The sequence below is a fragment of the Bos mutus genome, chromosome 4 (assembly GCF_027580195.1).
Source record: "Bos mutus isolate GX-2022 chromosome 4, NWIPB_WYAK_1.1, whole genome shotgun sequence".
In the NCBI taxonomy this organism is placed as follows: domain Eukaryota; kingdom Metazoa; phylum Chordata; class Mammalia; order Artiodactyla; family Bovidae; genus Bos; species Bos mutus.
Window position 1 is genome coordinate 49433062 of NC_091620.1, and position 22336 is coordinate 49455397.

The window sequence follows — 22336 nt, forward strand, 5'->3', positions numbered from 1 at the left end:
AGAATAAGGATTGGGAGTCAGGCTGTTTGGCATTCACGTTGTCCTTCCTACTCTTGTTAGGCAGTCATGCGTGCTAAGTTGCTTCAGTCATGTCCAATACTTTGTGTGACGATATGGACTGCAGCCCACCAGGCTCCTCTGTCCATGGGATTTCCCAGGCAAGAATACTGGAGTGGGTTGCCATTTCCTTCTCCAAGGGGTCTTCCCAACCCAGGGATCAAACCCAGGTCTCTTAGGTCTATCTGCATTGGCAGGTGGGTTCTTTACCACTGGTGCCACCTGGAAAACCTTGTTAGGGGAAACTGTTTGCTTAAAAGTGAAATCTCCCTCTTGCTGTCCCTCAGATAACTTGCCAGTTCTTCCTATCTGGACTGATGTCACTTTGGGCAGAGTTGAAAGTGACTAGTATATCGCAACCCCTGGTGCTGCTGTTTTCCTTTGTAAATAAACTTGCCTCCCCAGCAAGAGTTCTTTCGACAGAGTGGGAAGGCTATTTCCGGTGTGTTGCAATGATTTTCCTTTTTGAAAGACAATTTATCACTTTAAAAGAGGAACATGTAGTGCTTACTTTTGTTTCCAGTTTGCATACCTCTGCCCTTTTCTTATCTGAGCCCCAAACTGTTCTTCAGGTGCCTGAAGGCTGTTCTGTGTGGATGTCCACCATCATCCTGGCTTGTTCCCAGCTGAACTCATCTTTGTTCTCTCTCACCTCTAAAAACAGACCTCCTTTCCAGCTTCCCCATTCTGCCTGTGACCCCAGTCTTCTTCCAGTCTGCTGCTGGTGAGTCACTCTTGACGCCCTTCTTCCATCATGCTGTCTCCAAGTTATTCTTGTTATATACATCTTTTTTTTTTTTTATATATGTCTTTTAAAAAAAAAAAAATTATTTCACTGTGCTGTGTCTTTGTTGCAGCATGCAGAATCTTTAGTTCGGCATATGGAATCTAGTTCCCTGACTATGGATCGAATCTGGGCCCCCTGCTTTGGGAGCTCAGAGTCTTAGCCACTGGGCCACCAGGGAAGTCCCCATACATCTTTTTTAATAAACCTGATGTTTTTTGCGGGGGTTGGGGGGGGCGGGGCTGTGCAGCTTGTAGAGTGTTATTTCCCTGACTGGGAATTGAACTGGGACCCCCTAAAGTGGAAGCATGGAGTCCTAACTACTGAACTGCCAGGGAAGTCCTAATAGATTTGATTTTTAAGAGCAGTTTTAGGTTCACAGCAAAACTGATGGAAAGTACAGAGAGATCCTATGTATAACCTGCCTCCCCTCTCCTGTTATCAGCCTTGGCATCAGAGTGGTATGTATGTCATTATAGTCAATGAACCTGTATTGACACACTGTCACCCAAAGTCTGTACTTTCCATTGAGGTTCACTTAATTCCTAGTGTTGTACACTCCAGGTTTTGACAAATATATGATGTGTCCACCATTGTAGACACAAAATGTATCACACAAAACACCAAGACACCATTGTATCACAAAAAATGATTTCACCCCTCCCCACCAAATCCTCAGGGTTCTGCTTCTTGTTATTTTCAAATGTGTTTGGCCATCTCCCGCCCACCTTGAGTCCATGATCTCTTCTGTTGGTTGATGCATTCCAGCAGCTCTCTGATGAAGCTCACAGCCTATCAGTCCATCCTCCACCCCATCCCCAGATGAATCATCACCATCATGGCAGGCTTCTGAGTACTACATCCCTGCCTTCTGGGAGAAGTCAGCATTCCTCCTCTCATCATTCAAGACTTCCCCATCCTAGGATGCCCATTAGAGCTCTTCCCAGCTTACCTCCTCATGACATTCTGTCAACGCAGGCCCTCCACTGCTGGGGGGCTGAACACTTAGGTCTACTGAAAGTGATGCTGTTCCTTCTATTTTTTTTTGGCCACACATCACAGTTGGCAGGATTGTAGTTCCCCGACCAGGGATTGAACCTGTGCTCCCTGCAGTGGAAGCATGGAGTCCTAACTACTGGACCACCAGGGAATTCCCCAGTGGTGCTACTTCTTAATCAGCCCAGGCTGGTCCTGTTTTCCCTGCCTGATGCAAGCATCAAGGCCTCGTCAGGTCCTACTTTCCTTCATGAGGCTTCTCCCTTTGCACTCTCCTCCTTCCTGTAACCCTGTTACCAGTGCTATTTCTTCTGGCACATAGAGTGAAGTTTGCATTACAAGTAGGCTGTTTCATGTCTGTATCTGGAGATCTTTACATCTTGGAACTCAGGGCGTGTGCCTTAACCATTAAAAATAGCCCTTGTCAGGACCAAACTTAGAACTCACATAATGGGCTCTCAGTAATTGCTCATTGAATTGGATTGTTGTTGCCCTCTAGTTATTCTTAGGGGTCCTCCTTTATAGCTAATGACCCTGAAAGAGGTCTTTCAGAGGAAGACACTACATTTGTCTCAATATTACCTCCTTTCTGAGAATGAAAAAATCATTTCTGGAAGTATGGCTGTGAACTTTCCCAGTTCATGTACAGACAGAACTCTGCCTCCAATCTCCACATCCCTGAAACATTTGAGACTTAAATAATTCTGTTTATTGGTTAGTATTCTCCTCTCATTGCTCTCTTTTTAGCATTTATTTCTAAGCATGTGACTTGGATGCTGTGTTAGATGTGTGGGGAGGATGAGGGCTTGCCTGGGTCTGGCTAGCTGGGTTTGGGTCCTGGTTGCATCACTTAGTAGCTCTATGACCTTGCATACTTTTTCCTCATTTGTAAAACTGAGGTAGTGAGACTTGCCTGAGGGGCTCTCTTGAGGGTTAGATGAGATGATTCATGTTGCACTCTTCACACAGTGTCTGGCCCCATCATTAACATTCTGTAATTTTTAGTTGAGTTGCTGTTTTTGATGATGAATGTTATGACTTTAACATCATTCTCCAGTCTCATCCTCCACAGTCCAGTGGAATTAGACCAGAAGGAAAAAAGAGAAAACAATAGAGGAAGGCGCGTGGTCTTCAAGACATGCCACCCTGGACTGTTGCTGGCTAAATTGCTTTCTCTTTTCGCAAAATGATTGAGTAACCATGAGCAGAGATGGCCAACAGGAGGGGCCGGGCAAGTTGTCCAATGTCCATCCTCCCAGCCCATGTGGTTGGGGCTACTTAAAAACTTGATGGTGATGCAAAAATGGAGAGAATTAGCTAGGACTAATTCAATCAAGTGTAACTGACCCATTTTTTAATGGGCACTTATTATATGCCAGGAACGTTGCTCCGTTCTAGGGTTATAAAGTGTGAATGACATGAACAAGGTCCTTGCCCTCGTGGGATTTTTGAGAGGACAGACAATAAACAAGGAAGTAAATTAATAGATACAAATCATACAGACTGAGACATTCGAAGGAGAAAATAAAAGGATGGAGTGTTACTGGGGGGAATTTGCTTTAGTGGGTGGTCAGGAAAGGCTCCTGAAGAGGTGGCATTTAAACCAATACCTGCAGTGTGGGAAGGAGCCCTCTTGGTGGGTTGGGGAGGGAAGGGGGTGCTGGGGATGTCAGAGGAAGCAAAAGGCACAAAGGACCTGAGGGGGGAATTTCAGAACTGACCTGATTAGGGCAACTGGACACTATGGCAGAAGAGTCCAGGCAGGTGGGAGAACCAAGGCCGTGCGGTATACAGGAATTGTGCAGATACAGACTCTGGGCTCTGGTCAGTGGTTTTCCACCATCTGTACACTTGAGGGGACAAGTGATATGCTCCTGGGGGGACTCCCTTGGGGGGTGGGTGATGAGAAGGCTGGGATATAAGTCATTTGAAAAGAGCCCTCCATAGCTTAAATATAACTCACCACAAAATGAGAAGCGCTACTCTTGATGATCCACTCAGAAGCCTTGGGATCTGGGGACATTTGCATCTCTTAATTTTCATTAAATGTTGCAGGGTTATATAGGCACACTGTAGGAACACGGAATCCTGCCTGTTGTTGAGAACACTGGCACAGGCATTTGAAGATGAGTCACTGTTGAATTGGATCACTGTGTGGCCTATTTAAATAATACTGTGTGGTTTTTTTTTTTTTTAATCCTTGGCATGGCATTCAAGGCCTTTTTAAGAAATATATTTTATTTTTTGGCTGTGCGGGGTCCTCTTTGTTTTGTGTGGGCTTTCTCTAGTTGTGGCGAGCTGGGGCTCCTCTTTGTCGCAGTACACAGGCTTTAGGTGTGTGGGCTTCAGTACTTGCAGCACCTGGGCTCGGTAGTTGTAGCTCACGGGGTCCAGAGCACAGGCTCCATAGTTGTGGCTCATGAGCTTGGTTGCTCCTTGGCATGTCGAACCTGTATCCCTTGAGTTGGCAGACAGATTCTTACCCACTGTGCTGCTGGGGAAGTCCAGTACTGTCTTTTCAATAGAAAAGTTATTCACTTTCTTTTGAAGTTATTTAGAAATGCCTTTGGCGATGTCCTTTAAGATTTTAATGAGTATAAATGTCCTTTTGTGAAGAGAGGCAGTGGAGGGGAGAGGAGAGAAGAGCTTCCGGAGTCCTCAGTGTGAGTCTGGACCGTACTGTGTGGACGTGGATGGGAGATGAACCTCTCTAGGTGTTGGCTTGGGAAGCTGTCCTCTATAAAATAAGACAGATAAGTCTTGCACTGCCTGTCTCACTGACTGTCATGGGACAGTGCTTTATAAACAGCAGAGTATCAGAAAATAAAAGTTACTTTATAAAGTTAAAATTTGTTTGCATATGGTATGGTCAGAAACACATTATAGCCAGGATGTAAATCCATGACCATAGAAAAGAACTTTTCACTGCTCATAGGTGACTGATCTCTAGAATAATCCAAAGGAGAATATTTTTATAACTTTTCAGTAGGAATGGGCTTTCTAAGTGTGCTGCAAAACTTAGAAGCCATAAGGAAAAAATTGATACAATTCATTACTTAAAAACAGCATAGCAAAACCCCTGTAAGCAAAACTAAAGACAGATTACAAAATGGAAAAATATATGTGTTTCATGTTATACGTTTCGGGTTAATTTCCCTAATACATAAATAATTACAAATTAATAAGGAAAAGAACAGAACGGTGTAGGAAAATGTCAAAGGATATGAACAAAAAGTCCATATAAAGTAATTTAATGACTCCTAAACACATGAAGAATGCTTGAGCTCACACATAATTTTAAAAATACCAATTGAAGTGCATTGAAACATGTTACACTTCACCTACCTGGGGTTGGCAAAAGTAAAAAATTCTGATAACCATCCATGTTAGGGAGGATGTGGGAAAACAGAACTCATACGTACACACTTTGTGAATGTGTATTAGTCCCCTGCAGAGGGCATCTGCCAGAACCTGTCAGAGTTAATCATTCACATCGCCTTGCTTGATTCAGTCCACTTAGAGAAATTTATCCTTCAGACAAAGTCACACAAACTTGCTGAGCACCGTTTCTAACAGCTAAAGAGTATCCGTCAGTGTGGGGGGTGGTGAACTGAATTGTGCTCTGGCTGCACAGTGGAATAAGTACCCAAAAAGAGAACCAGGATGCTCTGTGGACAGCTGTGGAGTAGTCTGTGCTGTGAAGAGTGAGGCATGGGAAGGACTGTAAGTGATGTTAGCATTTACAGAAAAGGGAGTAGGGGGTAGGAAATAAATAGGAATATATCCTGCTTGCAGATGCATAAAATGTCCCTGGAAGGATACCAAAAAATGACTAAGAGGCAGAAAAGAGAGAAAGAGAATGTTTATTCTTGACCTTTTGGCATTATTTACATTTTGAAACAAGTGTTAAGCTTTAAAAAATGATAAAAGTAAAATACAGAGCAAAAAATAGAAAATAGTGATTGAGGTAGGGATTGATGAGCTGAATGCAGTAAAGTCCTTAGCAGTGTGTTTGCTCCCCAGATTATCAGACATCTTTATGTGTCCACCATATAGTATCACTATCTCTGTTTGGGGGTCCTCCTTCAAAGAATTCTTGGTGGATTTGGGAGGTACAGAACTAATGTCCACCTCAATCGGAGGCCATGGAAGGGCCATATAATCCAGCCTTTGGGGATTGGTGCAGCTCCTGAAGTTCAGTGTGGGCCATTGTGTTCGAGGTTTATGTACAAAGAGTGTGGTAGGTAGAATAACAGCTTCCACATTGGTCTACATTCTAACCCTTGGAGCCAGTGAACATTTTTCCTTGCATGCCAAAAGGGAGTTTGCAGGTATAATTAAGTTAAGGGCCTTGATCAATGAGGAGATTATCCTGGGTCATCCAAGTGAGCCTGATACAGTCACGTGGGTCCTTAAAAGCAGAGAACCTTTCCCTGCGGTGTTCAGAGGGAGAATGACTGCAGAAGAAGGGTCAGAGAGATGATATGTTGTGGGCTTTGAAGATGGAGGAAGGTGCCGTGAGCCAAGCCTTGGGAACTGGGAGAAGGGCAGGAAACAGATCCTCCCCTAGAGCTTCCAGGAGGAACACAGCCTGAGCCCTTGATTTTAACCTGAAGATATCTGTGTTGGACGTCTGACCTACAAAACTAAGGTCATAAATTTGTGTGGTTTTAAGCCACTAAGTCGATGGCAGTTTGTTTCAGTAGCAACAGGAAACTAATACAAAGATGATGTAGAAATACCCCAAGGCCTTAGTCAGGGCTTTTTAGTCTAAGAGGGGAGAGAAGACAAGAACCTAGCCAGTCCTCACTCCAGCCCATGTAGGTGGTCTGGAGATTTGCCAGGGGCTCTGCAGAGACCAGGGGAGACCTGGGGAGGAGGTGGCAGTTGTAGCTGTGTTGTAAAAGGCACTGCAGCTCCCTCCTTGGGAGCAGGGACTTGGCTGCTGCCTATGGGGCCTTGAGACAGTCACATCATCTCTGTGTGCCTCAGTTTTCTAATCTGTAAAGTGGGGATACTAACAATGCCTCCTGAAGGGGCTCTCGTGCTGAGGAAAGGAGTGGATGTGTATAAAGTGCTTGGAGTAGTTCCTGGCCTTTCCAAGGGCTGTGGGACTGTTTGCAGGTGATGTTTTGTCCTGATGAGGGGAGAGTAAGGCGGGGCCAGGCAGAGAGAGGTGGGGGAGCATCTGGGGACAGCAGGCCTCTTGCTGGGGAGACGAGGAGGGGGCTCTCACCTCAGTGGTGGGTGCACTGGTGAGGAGGGAGCAGAAAATGAGGTGTTGAGGAGGTGAAGCCGGAAGACAGTGGCCTTGGAAGCTGGGCTGAGGCGGCCACCTAGTGCTTCAGGGTTTCAGTAGGTAGGATGACAGTGGGTGCAGTTAGGGCGCTGGTCAAGTTTCTTTAAGAGGGGAGGCAGGCTTCGTTTCTGAGCCCTGACTTCAGAATCTTCTTCCCCCTCTCCCTCGTCGTCTCTGTCTCCTTACCCTGAGCAGCCTGACTTCTAACCTTGATGATCACACCTCATCCCCAACTCTAACCACTGGGAAACCCTGGAGGTATATCTGGATCAGGGGGCATTACCTAGTACCTGGGCTGGTGGTGGTGGTTAGGCACTCAGTCATGGTCAACTCTTGCAGCCCCATGGACTGGAGCCTGTCTGTGGGATTTCCCAGGCAAGAATACTGGAGTGGGTAGCCATTCCCTTCTCCAGGGCATCTTCCTGAACCAGGGATTGAATTCACATCTTGTGCACTACATACAGATTCTTTACCACTGAGCCACTGGGGAAGCCCTGGTACCTGGTACTAAATCCCAGGACTCAGTGTCTGGAGAGAGAACACTCTGGTGCCTAGAGTGGCTCTCCTGGGTCCCTGCAGAGAGAGGAGCAGAAGCTCCAACTGTGTGGCTTTGGCAGGTCCCCAGGGGCTGATGGCCCTGCCCTGTTGTCTTTCAGAAGCCGACTCCCTTCCGGCCTTGGCCATTTGGGGGCTGTGGCCTCGCAGTATGTAGAATGGCTTCTTGAGCAGAAGAGTCACAGGCTATCTTGTGGAGACAGATAGCAAACAGGAAATAAAAGCATATGTGATTTTGACTCACAGGTACACTCACAGGTAATGTCGGTGACAGGGCTGAGTTGTGATTTGAAATGGCGGTCTTTGGTTGACCAGGACCGAGGGCTCCCTGTGAAGCAGCAGCCTGGGCTGTGGTCTCCTTGGTCCTGGGTGGTGGTGAATGGGCAGCTGAGAGCCCTGTCTTTTCCTTTCCCTCAGCTGTTTCCCCATCGGGAGCACACGATGCACATGGTTTCTGCCTGAGTCATGTGTGTACTATGTGTGAAGTGCCTGGAATGGGTTGCCTCGTACTTGACAACTAGGAGACGGTCTATGAGGGTTCTCTTCCTCCGCCAGGGCTGATGGTGAGCCTGATGCCCAGGTGTGCTCCCTGGATGTGGGACTGCTTCCCAGGCAGAGGGGCTCAGCTTTGCAGCAAATAGCAGAGACTTTGGGCACTGTTGACTTCTTATTAGAGTCACCAGGAGGAGTAAGTGGAGATGTTGCTGTTGTTCAGCTGCTCAGTTGTGTCCGACTCTTTGAGACCCCCATAGACTATACAGTCCATGGAATTCTTCAGGTCAGAATACTGGAATGGATAGCCATTTCCTTCTCCAGGGAATCTTCCCAACCCAGGGATCAAACCCAGGTCTCCCACATTGCAGGCGGATTCTTTACCAGCTGAGCTACCAGGGAAGCCTAAGAATACTGAGGTGGGTAGCCTATCCCTTCTCCAGGGGACCTTCCCGACCCAGGATTCAACCTGGGGTCTCCTGCACTGGCGGGTGGTTTCTTTACCAGCTGAGCTCCCAGGGAAGCCCCATTCATCTAAGAGGTACGTGATCTTGTTAGATCCTGTAAATGAATTCTTTCCTCCCCAAGGCTATAGTGTCACTCACCTGAGGCACTTTTCTTGGTTGGGAGGTTGCTTAACTGGACTTTTCAAGATTGCTTGGCCTGTCTGGTGGGACCCGCTACATCTCTAAATCTCTGAAAAAAATGTGGAGAGGAATTACATGCTTACTGAAAAGGGGCAGATAGTTTAGGCCTTATGTGAATTTAGGCTCTGCCAAACCAATGTGGCTAAGTTCGTAGTTTTCCTTTTTTTCCTGAACATTCACATAGCAAAACTCCATCTCCTGCTTTTCTCCACTTTTTCTCACCTCTTAAAGTTTGTTGTTCACTCATGGCAAAAAAAATAAAAACATTGTGAAATCAAGCCTATCGTTAAGTGATAATCAAAATCCTGAAACCCTGAGAACCTCACTATTTGACAAGTAACAAATATAATTTTCTTTTTTTTTTTAAAATCTTTTTAGACTAAAATAGCTTGCCTGTGAATATTTTCCTTTCTCATAAAGAACTTAATGTTTCTACTGGTTTAGTATTTTTACATTGGGAGTGAGTGTAATCTGGGATGGTGCTGTATGACTTGCTTAAAGATACGATATTCTGAAACACTTGGGCTTTTCCTTGTGACAGTGACTTGTGGAGAAGTACAGAGATTTGGTAACTTTGTGTGTGTATGTGTGTATATATAGTTTCCTTTATTTCAGTTGTTTTCAGTTTCACAATTGAGTGTTAAGAACCTAACCTGTGAATGACGTGATTCTGCTTAAAGTATTTTAAGAAAAAAAATATTCAAGGAGGGGATTGGCAAGCTAATTAAACTAGCAGGAAAAATAAAACAGAAGCTGTATGTAGTAAAAAAATCAACCAGAAGAATCAGAAAAGCAGTTTATTATTAATAATGTATTAACCGGGTTGATGAAGAGTCCGTACCTCACACTGCCCTCCTTCAGCTGTGAGGATGCTGCCGTGTCCATCTCACCTCTGTGAGGCTTTGTACCTGAGATCCTCTTCAGTTCTGAAGAAGACCTTGGTCTCAAGTGTTACGATGCCCGTACGTCAATGAACACTGGACTGCCTGTGCTTCCTTAGTGCGGTGCCCGAGTAGCTGAGTGATTTCTGAGCACTGTTTTCTCCCATTTATTTGTTCAGTCAGTATAAATGTATGTAGAGAACCCGTTAAGTGCCTGGTCCCTTAAGGCAGAGATCTCCCTTTAGGCCAGAGATCCTAAATAAAAAACAGTGCGAGCTGTGTTGTCCCTGAGCCTACAGTTTGGTGGGGAGATAGACATTAACTCAATGCCTAAATAAATAAGGGTAAGAATCTCGCTGAGATCAGAACCATAGAGGAAGAGCTTGGTGCAGGGGAAGTATAACGAGGGGGATTTGACTCTGCTGGAGGGAGTTAGGGGAAGCTCCCCAGAGTTAGTAAGACGGGAACAGAGATCTGAAAAGGGAGTAGCAGTCATCTAGTGACAGATGGGTTTGAATTCCAGCATTGTCCCTGAGCAAGTGGGTGACCTTGTGGTGGTTACTTTGAGCAAGTTACTTCCTCTTTCTAAGGCTTAGCATCTTCATCTGTGAATTGGACGGTTGTGAGAATTAAATGAGACAGTGCACAGAATATACTCAGCATGCTGCCAGCATGCAGTTGACACTCATAATGATAGCTGTTTTATTTCTCTCTGTGCTTTCTGTTCATTTTCCTGGAAACTTTGAAAAGACACTTAAATCTTTCCTTGTTCTGGTTAGCAGGAGCTACTAAATACCTCCAGAATAGTTAACTTGGAAAAATGGAAGCTAAGGGAGATTTAATGATGGTTTTCAAATAGGCCAAGTGTCCTCAGCTTTGAAGATATGGGAAAGGCTTCTTATAGAGTCATTGGTGTGAAGTCACATTCAGGATGGGGCTACTTTGGAAACCGTTGAATATACTAGGATTTTAAGGTACATGAATTATTAGATCACATCTCTTTCATTTCTCGTGACAGTCAACCATGAATAGCTAGGCTAATGTATGTTTTCTGTTCTGATACTGTATTCTATTTGTCCGGTAATTTTTGCCATGGTGTTTGAGGTTATTTATGGGTATTTCTTATAGCTAAATGTGCAAGGGTCTGTCGAGAGAGGCAAGTCTTACTTTTTCTCTGATCTTTGGAGACCCACATGTATGTACATGTATCCAATCTAGCTTTTTACTCAAGTAATGCAATTTTTTGAACTTTCCATTGTTTTTACAAATATTTTGGAAAAAAAAAAAAAGGTACCAAGGATTTAGCCAGTGATCAAATTTAATTTTTATTGCACATTTTCTCAGTGCTTAAATTACTTAAATAGTTCTCCCAGTACCCTTATAAAATAGGCACTATTAAGAATGCTTTCCCCCTCTTCTATAAGAACATGTAGGCTCAAAGAGGTTGGGTAACTTGTCCAAGGTCACACAGGCATCAGTGGCATAGTTGGGATTTGAACCCAGATATGAGTGGCTCCAAACCTGAACTCTAAACACTTTGTTGCTGCCTTTCAAGCTAAATTTTTGGAGATGATCTAACTACTGTGTCAGCAAGGTAGGTGTGTATCAGACGATTTATTATACATTATATAGTTCTGAGGAAGACTTATGAAAAATGTTAATGGCCTCTGAAGAGCATTGAGGAAGCTTGCTGAATTTAGATTTATTCAGTGAATCAGAAGTGGATATTGTAGTAATGTCTTTCTCGGTTATTTTCATGATAGTTGTAAACTTTGCTTTTGCAGTACAGGCTTTAAGGAGCATTAGTGTATAGCAACCAAAAATTAAATATGCTTATGAGTGGTAGGACTTTATACTTCAAATAACATTTTCGTTTTCCCCTCATTCTTACCTCAGTTCCTTTGTTAATATCTTTACAATAATTAGATCAATTATTGTTTGCTGCCTTAAATCTATTGGAGAACTACTTCACATTCATTTGGAAGCAAAGGGAGGATGCATTATAAATAAAAAATATAGGGAATTCCCCAGCAGTCCAGTGATTAGGACACTGAGTTTACACTACCAAGGGCCTGGATTCAATTTCTGGTCAAGGAACTAAGATCCCACAAACTGCATGATGTGGGCCCCCAAAAAAAAAAAATTCAGAGATGGGTGTAGACTCTGTGGGTGGAGTCAGAAAGGCGTATCAAGGAGACATTCGGCCAAAAAGCTGCTGGCTGTCAGCGCCTGATACTGCCGCAGACTGGGCAGAGCTCACTTCTGAACCGATTTGGTCTGCATTTCTTATTTTGTTCTCTGCTAGTGCAAATCCTGCTTCAAAAAGTATGCGTTGTTCTTGATCAGAACTAAATAAAAATACAACCTGATGTGTCAGCTAAGGGAGGGAGAAATATCCAGCAGCTGGTGGAGAAGGGGAGCAAGCCCGAGCGGTCCCTTCCCCAGCTTTGCTTTCCGTCCTAGTGACTGGTTTTTCCTGACTGAGCAAGAGGAATAACGAGGACTGCGGTGGGGGGCTCTTGTTTATTTTATATATGCTTTATGTCCTTACGGATTTATTTGATCTAGTTTCAAATCACAAAGGCAATATATTAAAAAAAAAAAGTTGTTAACAGTCCAGGAGCGTATAAAGTAAAAAATAAGAAAAATGGGTCCTTCTCCCCTGCCCCATATGCATGTGTATATATACATGAATACACTGTGGCGTGTATCCTTCTGGAATCCTTTTCTATGCATCCCCGTGCATATCAGTGTGTGTATACACATTTATGTCCATACTTAAACAGTGGAATCACCCTGCCTGCTGTTCTGCAGTTTCCCCTTTGTCGTTTCCCCTTAGTGTGTCATGGACACGCCCCCTCCCCTCAGTACTTCCAGGTTACCCTGTGTTTTGAACGACAAAATTTTTACGAATGGGGTTCACTTTGTTTAATCGCTCCCTTAGGAATGGGCATTCGGGTGGTCTCAACTTTTTTACCAATAAACATGGCCATAGTGAGCAGACTCAGATGTGTGGCTTTGCGCCTGGGTGCTGGTCCTTCTTGAGGATCCCTTCCCAGATGTAGGGATGCCAGGTCGAAGGGTGTGTGAGCTCCAGGCTTTGGAGCCAGTAATCCTGTGTTCTGGTCCAGGTGGAGTGTGAGCTCTGGCCTGACTCAGATAGAATCCCGTCTTGGTTTCCACCAAGGCGGGCAAAGCAGCGGCACCCGGAGCCCCCGAGCTTGGACAGAGCTAGTTAATGAGCATGATGCTTCTCCCTGCTGTTTCACCCTTTCCAAACTTTATGCTGCTAACAGTTTTCAAATCTTGACTTCTGCCTTACTCCAGGATGCCCAGTCTGCCCCGAGAACAAGGCCAGTCATGGTTTTCTTTCCCACTCACCAGCTGCCTGCATTTGTTTTCCTTCTTAGTGTTTTGTTAACCTTTGGACTTCTAAAAATTGCTGACAAGATCACAAGATTAGCCTTCTTTGATTCCCACTGGCTTAGTTTAATTTGGTCAGTTCTGTGACGCCTTGTCTCAAGCTCTTTCCTGGCCAGACTACCTTGGTCATGAATTCACCACAGCCTATAAATGCATGGCTGCCGCACTGACAGCTTCCCGCGATTTTGGTCACATACCGGGAAGCAGCGAAGAAGGCTGGCTGACCACTGGGCATCCTTGTGACTTCATTGTCCTCACTTCTCTGGGTCAACAACGATTTCTGTTAAGGGGCTAGACAAGTCACTTAAATTTTTCACTAAAAATTTTCCAGGTAGTTTTTATATTGTTTGTTTGTTGTTTAGTCGCTTGTTGTTTAGTTAGTTTGTTGTGTCTGATGCTTTGCAACTCTTTTTACTGTAGCCCGCCAGGCTCCTCTGTCCATGGGATTTCCCAGGTAAGAATACTAGAATGGGTTGCCATTTCTTTCTCCAGGGGATTTTCCTGACCCAGGGATTGAACCCCCATCTCCTGCATTGCAGGTGGGTTCTTTACCACTGGGCCACCAGGGAAGCCTGGTTTGAATATTAGGGAGGGGTTATTTTTCTGGCTGCATTGCGCATGCCAGTCTCCCTCAACTCCATCTCCCATCTCCTGCCCACCCTTCTCCCTACCATGATAGATGTCACTCACTGATTGAATGATTGATTGATTGATCCTGCCCTTTTACCGTAGAGCCAGGGGCCCCCGGTGCTGCAGAATTAGAGCCAGTACAGCTGTGGGCTTAGTAAAACCTCCAAGGGCCACAGTTGAGAAGGAGTACAGGGAATGCAGAGATGAATGATACCCAGTTCTGTGGAGTTCTTGGGTTTCTAAAATGATAGAAGAAAGTTAAGGCCTAGCACAGGATTGCCAACCTTTTGCTTTTTACATAAAGGGCACAAAAACCTCCTCAAAACATATAAGATACAGTTACTGTTTTCTTACAAAAGAGAGGCTTATTTTGATACCCCAGAAGTAGAAAAGACATAATCTAAAAATAAAGCAGAGTACTTTACATAGGTAGATTTTAGCTTTCTAGAAATTCAGTGCACTGTTTTCTTTTTCCCATTTTACTGTGGACCATTAAAAACTTGGTCATGGACCTAAATGCCATTTAGAGACCCCTGTTATTTATTTCAGACTGCTAGAGTCTGAAATTTTCTTTTTTTATGTTTTGGTGGAAAGTACTACAAAGCAAAAATTTAATTCCTTTAATCCAGGTAATATTGTATATTGGTGTTGATGTGTTCTAGGATGAACATTTTATTTCATTAATTTCATTATTTTTGCATGATAGTACTGGTTGATCATTTTGCAGAATAACACAAAGGGGTTAATCAGTTCAGTTCAGTTGCTCAGTCGTGTCCGACTCTTTGCCGCCCCATGAATCGCAGCACTCCAGGCCTCTCTGTCCATCACCAACTCCCAGAGTTCACTCAGACTCATGTCCATCGAGTCGGTGATGCCATCCAGCCATCTCATCCTCTGTCGTCCCCTTCTCCTCCTGCCCCAATCCCTCCCAGTATTAGGGTCTTTTCCAATGAGTCAACTCTTCACATGAGGTGGCCAAAGTATTGGAGTCTCAGCCTCAGCATCAGTCCTTCCAATGAACACCCAGCACTGGTCTCCTTTAGGATGGACTGGTTGGATCTCCTTGCAGTCCAAGGGACTCTCAAGAGTCTTCTCCAACACCACAGTTCAAAAGCATCAATTCTTCAGCGCTCAGCTTTCTTCACAATCCAACTCTCACATCCATACATGACCACTGGAAAAACCATAGCCTTGAGTTGAGGACCTTTGTTGGCAAAGTAATATCTCTGCTTTTGAATATGCTATCTAGGTTGGTCATAACTTTCCTTCCAAGGAATAAGCGTCTTTTAATTTCATAGCTGCAATCACCATCTGCAGTGATTTTGGAGCCCAAAAAATAAAGTCTGACACTGTTTCCACTGTTTCTCCATCTATTTGCCATGAAGTGATGGGACCAGATGCCATGATCTTAGTTTTCTGAATGTTGAGCTTTAAGCCAACTTTTTCACTCTCCTCTTTCACTTTCATCAAGAGGCTTTTTAGTTCCTCTTCACTTTCTGTCATAAGGGTGGTGTCATCTGCATATCTGAGGTTATTGATATTTCTCCCGGCAATCTTGATTCCAGCTTTTGCTTCTTCCAGCCCAGCGTTTCTCATGATGTACTCTGCATAGAAGTTGAATAAGCAGGGTGACAATATACAGCCTTGATGTACTCCTTTTCCTATTTGGAACCAGTCTGTTGTTCCATGTCCAGTTCTAACTGTTGCTTCCTGACCTACATATAGGTTTCTCAAGAGGCCAGTCAGGTGGTCTAGTATTCCCATCTCTTTCAGAATTTTCGTACTTTGCAAATTGAATAGGTACCTGTTCTCATGGTGACTCCCTGTCTACTGTCATTCATTCTTTCTAGTTATATGCTATTCATCTGCTATTATGGGCTGGCTCTGGGGTGTAGCAGTGAACTAGCCAGAGTCTCTGCCCTCTTGGAGCCCACATCACAGGGACAGATACACCTATAAACAAATAACATAGATTCAGGTTGTGTTGAGTGCCATAAGGAAAATAAAGTAGTGTAAAGAAAGTAGTGTAAAGTAGTGTAAGAAAGTAGCGTAAGAAAGTAGTGTAAAGTAGTGTAAGAAAGTAGTGTAAAGAAAATAAAGTAGTGAAAAGAGAATGACTTTGGGAGGAAACTTTTAGTTAAGGTGTTGCAGCAAAGATGACTCTGGTGACATTTGAGCTGAGGACATAATCAGAAAAGATCTAGAGAAAAATGTTCTAGAAAGAGGGACTAGTAGGTATAGAAGTCCTGGGATGGAATGAAGTTGGTACATATAAGAGATGGAGAGAAGGGCAGAGAGTAAAGGAGAGAGTAGAAGCAGGTAAAGTAGGAATGTAGGCTGGGATCAGACCACGGGGTCTGTAAGTCGGTGGGGAGAGGGGAGGCTTGTAAGTCATGGTCAGAGATTTGGAGTTTATTCTCACTGCAGTGGCCAGTGTGGATGGACTTGAGGCAGAAGAGGCATTTGATCTAAATTTTGTATTGAGAGGTTCGTTCTGCATGTGTGGAGCATGGGTTGTGTGGGCACAAATGGAAAAGTCACACAGGCATGCTGGAATTGAATCTGGCAGCCCTTAATCAGGGGCGAATGAAGAAATTGCTTGGTCTAGAGGGAAATAGGGGACTCCCCTGTTCATAAAAATGGAGTTAGTGAAATTCCTCCTAATTACTATTTTTTTTTGACTCTTCCTCACTTAGGCTGAAATTTCTCTTGAGATTTATACATTGGTCTTCTAAGTACCCCACAAATTCATTTCCTTTAAAGCTATCTTGCAGCCACCTAAATGTTCAACAGTAGAAGAAAGGTAACATTTACTCAGTGGAATGCTTGACTTACTATCTAGGAGCATGCTGCTGCTTCTGCTAAGTCTCTTCAGTCGTGTCCAACTCTGTGCGACCCCATGGACGGCAGCCCACCAGGCTCCCCCATCCCTGGGATTCTCCAGGCAAGAACATTGGAGTGGGTTGCCATTTCCTTCTCCAATGCATGAAAGTGAAAAGTGAAAGTGAAGTTGCTCAGTCGTGTCCGACCCTCAGCAACCCCATGGACTGCAGCCTACCAGGCTCCTCCGTCCATGGGATTTTCCATGCAAGAGTACTGGAGTGGGGTGCCATTGCCTTCTCCGATCTAGGAACATAGAATGATATTTTTGTTGTAATGAAAATTGAAGAAAAGATGTAGGTTTGTGAAAACACTTGATTTTGATGATTAAAAAAGTGCCCGTAAGAAAAAGTCAGCAAAGAAATATACCAAAACTGTGATGATTCTTTCGAACAGTGGATTATGCTAGGGTGACCAGAAATAACTTACCATTTAAACCACAACGCTTTTGAGCACTCTTAAAATGTGTGTGTATGTGTGTGTGTGCTATTAATAATTAGAGTGACCCATATAAGCCAGTACTGATTTGACTAACCCAGGCCATATGGTCATCCTAAGTATGGATGGTAATTTTACTTCTCTGTTTTTCAAATTTCCTGAATTATACCACTTTAAATTTAATTTGAACTAAAAAATGAAAAATAGTTCTTTTGCTTTAGAATATTTACTTTCAGAGGTCAGAGAGCATTTCTTTGGTCTCTCTTACTTAGTCTGTCCTCCTGACCATGGGGAAGGACCATCTTGGTCTCTTTCAAGCTGGGAGGCTTTGATGCTGTGATCATTTTTCCCCCTGAGATTTTCAGAAAAGAAGGAACTATAATAGCACTTGCAGATTCCAAGATGACCTTTTCCTGTGATTGATGGATTATGACCCCAGTAGGCTCAAAAATGACCCAAGGACTTGTTTGGATTATTTGGCAGACCTGGTCTTCTTTTTTTTTTTTTTTTAATTTCCCCAAACAGTTTTCAAATTAGAAGTTAGTTTGGGGGATCTGCCTTTTAGTTTTTTCTACTAAAGTGTTCCTAATAGAAATTTGTATTTGACTGATTTGTGTATAACCTCATAGTAGTGAGGTGTAAGGGCTTCCCTGGTAGCTCAGCTGGTAAAGAATGTGTCTGCAATGCAGGAGACCCCGGTTCAATTCCTAGGTCAAGAAGATCCCCTGGAGGAGGGTATGGCAACTCACTCTGGTATTCTTGCCTGGAGAATCCCATGGACAGAGGAGCCTGGTGGGCTACAGTCCATGGGGTCGCAAATAATTGGACACAACTGAGTGACTAAGCACAGCACAGCACAATGTGGTAAAGGATGACAATGTATTGGACACTTACAGTACCAGGAAAAAAAATCAGAGAGGGATTTTTTTAAATAGGGTAATCTTTTCAAACTAAATATATATTAGAATCAGTGCCACAGCTTCCCTGGTGGCTCAGTGGTAAAGAATCTGCCTGCTAATGTAGGAAACATGGGTTTGATTCCTGATCCAGGAAGATTCCACATGCCATGGAACAGCTAAGCCTGTGCCCCACAGCTCTTGAGACTGTGCTCTAGAGCCTGGGAACTGCAGCTACTGAAGCCTGCATGCCCTGGAGCCCGTACTCCACAACAAGAAAAGCCACCACAGTGAGAAGCCCACACAGTTCAACTAGAGAGTAGCCCCTACTCTCTGCAACTAGAGAAAAGCCCATGCAGCAGTGAAGACTCAGCACAGCCAGAAATAAATAAATAAAATTATTTTAAATAATTAAAAAGAATCAATGCCAAGGGATCATGGCACTGATATGTATCTCCATGGAATATGGGGGAGGTTGTACTGTCTAGTTAACGGTAAAACCTTGAACGAATCAGTTATTCCTTTGCCTTTTCCACGTTCAGATACAAGAAAACAAAATACCTTGGTTAAGAAAATGGTGAATGTGCTCCTCCAACTGTTCACTATCTTGTGGAGGAGGGAAGAACTTGATCAGACAAGACAGGCCAACGCCCTGGACCAGGTGATAGGAAGCCGCCTGTCTGGTCCCACCTTTCCCTGGAGTCCCACTTTCTACCACCTCTTGATCCCAGCCACAGTGAGCCACTTCCTGTTCCTCAAAGTGATTTGTAACTTCTTGCTTCCCTGGGTAATCAGACCATTCCTCTCACCAGGAACCCGCCTCTGGCATCTCACCTCCATCATTAGGGCAACATGGACATGGCAGCAAGACCCCCTGGGCTCAAATCTCAATTCTTTGGCTTAGTAGCTGTATGACCTTTGACAAATTACTTGCTACCTTCTTGGTACTTAGTTTTCTTAAGTCTAAAATGGCGCTAATATTCACATCTACCTCATAGAATTTTTTATGAGGATACATGTAAAGTGCTTAGTACAGTAACTGTTGGCAGAAGGACTCTCTGGGTGTTGATTATTATCATTATCTTTTGAAGTCTGGCCCTTCCTTTAAGCCTATGCCCATTAACCAACATGGGATTTAGGGACGCAGACCTAGGTTTGAGTCTGAGCCCTGCCCCTGTGTGTTGGATGGCCTTGGGTGATTATCTTTCAGTAACTTCTTTGAATGTCGATTTCCCCATCTGGAGCACAGTATGTCACATGGTTTCTGGGTGAGTCATGTGTGAAGCATGTACGAAGTGCCCTGTTTCATCCTTGACACCTGGAAGACAATCTATATTTTCCATCCCTCCCCTGCTATAGCACTATGTCACCTGATACCTTGTACCTGCTTGGTTGCATTTCTTCCACTAGATTATATCTTTTTAAGTTTTGTTTGTTTCTACACAGCATTAATTGATTCTTTTATTTGATTTCCTCACTCATCTGTTCACTCAGTCATTTTCTTTATTTATGCATTCTCTTTCATTTGTTCAAAAATCATTTATAAGCACTTGCTAAGGGTGACCGGCCCGGGAATCTACCATTGTTCCAGCTCGAGTCCAGGAGAGAAGTGTCGAGAGCCTGAATCAGGCTGGAGACATTGGAGGCTGCGAGCAGGGAATGGGCTTAGGTGGCATTTAGAGAGAGAGGATGGTCAGGGCTTGTTGACCAGCTGGATTTGTAAAGTAAGGGAAAGGAAGCAATCAAAGATGGTCTCTGGGATTCTTGCTTGAGTCAGTGTGTGGATACTGACACCATTAACTAAGCTGGATGGCATAGGAGGAGGGAGAACCGGCTGTATTCTGGGGGCGGGCAGGAAGAGGTGGCATGCGACAGCCAGCCTGGATGGGACGCGGTCAGTTTGAGGTGCCTGAAAGATGTCTGGATGGGGGTGTGCACAAGGAGGCTCTGACTGTGGCCTCCTTTGGGTGTGAGATGGGGGTGGTGGCTGAGACAGAGAACGAGTGTGGGGCAGCAGAGATGAGGCCGTGGTAACCCTTTGGGAATTGCGCTGATTAAAGCGGAAGGTGAGTGTGAGTCTGTGGCTTCTGCTGGGAAACCAAGCGTAGTGCCTCACCACGAAAATTGCTCAGATGCCTCACCAAGCACAGGCCATTCGCCATCTGCAAGTTAAGACCAGCCTCTGGTGTCAGTGTGGAGGTGGGGAGAAGAACACCCTCTTCCCCACCAGGACCTCACTCATCACCTGCTGGGCCTGAGCTACCATGAGTTTCTATCTTCTGCCCCTGCAGCATGTCTTACAGAACCCTTCTCTTTAAAAAAAAAAAAAAAAAACACCTTTATTTATTTTTTAAAATGCATTTATTTATTTTGGCTATACTCTGCAGCATGTGGGATCTTAATTCCTTGATTAGGGATTGAATATGTGCACCCTGCATTGGGAGCGCAGACCACCAAGAAGTCTTGAACCTTTCTTGAATAGATAGATGCTGTGGTCCTTTTCTCCTAGCAGCCGTGGGTCAATGCTTGCTCTCTTGTCCAGTTGGATATGCACAACGGAGGAAGCACACCAACAACCACTTCCTCTCATACCCCCTTCTGCTGCTGCTCTGTGCCTGGGCCACCTCCACCTGTGGGCTGTACCACGTCAGTAGCCTCCCAACAGACCTCCCTGCTTCTGCTCTGGCCCCTGATAGTCTGTAAGTCAGATTATGTCTCTCACCTGCTAGAAATGCCCGCAGGGTATCCAGATTCTTCACTAAGGTCCACAGGGCGCCTGCCTTCCTTTCTGAGCCCGTTTCTGTCTTCCACCAACTCCATCCCCATGGCTTCCTTGGCTCCAGGTAAGCCAGGCTTGTTCTGCCTTGGGACTTCGGCACAAGACGATTGCTGCTCCTGGAGTGTTTAAAAATTGAAGTACAGTTGATGTACAATATTATATGTTAAAAGTATACAATGTAGATTCACAATTTTTAAAAGTTATGCTCCATTTATAGTTATTATAAAACATTGATTATATTGCCTATGTTGTACAATATGTCCTTGTGGCTTATTTATTTTGTACCTAATAGTTTGTACCTCTGAATCCTCTACTCCTGTCCTGACCTTCTCCCTTTCCTCTCTCTAGTGGTAACCATTAATTTGTTCTCTATATCTTTGATTCTGTTTCTTTTTTGTTATTTTCACCATGCTGTGCTAAGTCACTTCAGTTGACTCTGACTCTGCGACTCTGTGGACCGTAGCCCGCCAGGCTCCTCTGTCCGTGGGATTCACTAGGCAAGAATACTGGAGTGAGTTGCCATTTCCTTCTCCAGGGGATCTTCCTGACCCACGGGTTGAACCCATGTCTTATGTCTTCTGCGTTGGCAGGCAGGTTCTTTGCCGCTAGCGCCACCTGGGAAGTCTGTTATATTCACTGGTTTTGTATTTTTTAGATTCTGTGTATAAGTGATATCATACAGTATTTGTCTTTCTCTGTCTAGCTTATTTCACTAACATAATATCCTCTGAATCCATCCATGTTTTGCAAATGGCAAACTTTCATTCTTTTTTATGGATGAGCTGTCCATTTATTGGATAACTCTCCTTCTTCTCCCACTCTGATGTAAGTGAACCCAGGACGTGGTCATTGTCCCATCTCTGATGACTACTGCAGTACCGGGTCTTTCCTAGATTGATGGACTAGCCAGGCCTTCCCCTCTACACTGGGGTGAGAGGAACCTGAGCTTGCTTATTGGGGAAGGAGAAGGGACTAGTGAAAAGAAAGAAGCTGGAGTTATTAAGGACATGGGATAATTGAGGGACTGACGTATTGAACAAGGTAGGGAAGATAAGATCATGAAGACAGGGAAGAGTTTTATGTTTTTTTTTTTTTGAGACTAAGGGAAGTGGGTGAATTTATGGGTAGATTTCAAGGTAGCAGAAGACCAAGATGAAGAGTATAAACCTGATGGTCTTACTGTTTGATGAAGTGGGAGGTACAGTTATCAGATGACAGAGAAGTAGACCAGGAGGAGGAGGAGGCTGCTGGATGAGATATAATGATCTGAAGCTGCTGGATGAGTGGAGGGACTCCTGAACCCTGGAGGATCCCACCTAGGCTGGAACTCAGAACCTGGAGATGAAGCCTGTCACAGAAATGACTGGATTTTTCTTCTATAGTGAACAGGACAAGAGAGAAGTGGAGGAGACAGAGGCTATGCTGATCCGTGTTTGGGGGACTGGCAGATAAAAGGGGCTGTGTGTCAATGGAACAGGAAAATAAGGATGCCGGAGGGGAGAAAACTTGAATGGTAAGAAAGTGAAGTCCAGAGCAGGAATAAGAGGGTAGGATCAAAACTTCTGGTGGCTTTCCATTC

General features: G+C 44.3%; 1 protein-coding gene across 4 annotated transcripts in view; it reads left to right on the forward strand.

Annotated features, from left to right (window-relative positions):
* Nucleotides 1-22336, forward strand: part of SNX10 (sorting nexin 10) — a 67198-nt gene that overhangs the window by 5787 nt on the left and 39075 nt on the right. The window contains exon 1 of one of the 4 annotated variants that reach the window (XM_070369453.1): nt 630-781. The exons of the other annotated variants lie outside the window; for them this stretch is intronic. The gene's annotated coding sequence lies outside the window, so the exon portion shown is untranslated. Of the gene's footprint in view, nt 1-629; nt 782-22336 lie in introns of those variants that run through there. 4 annotated transcript variants of the gene reach the window in all.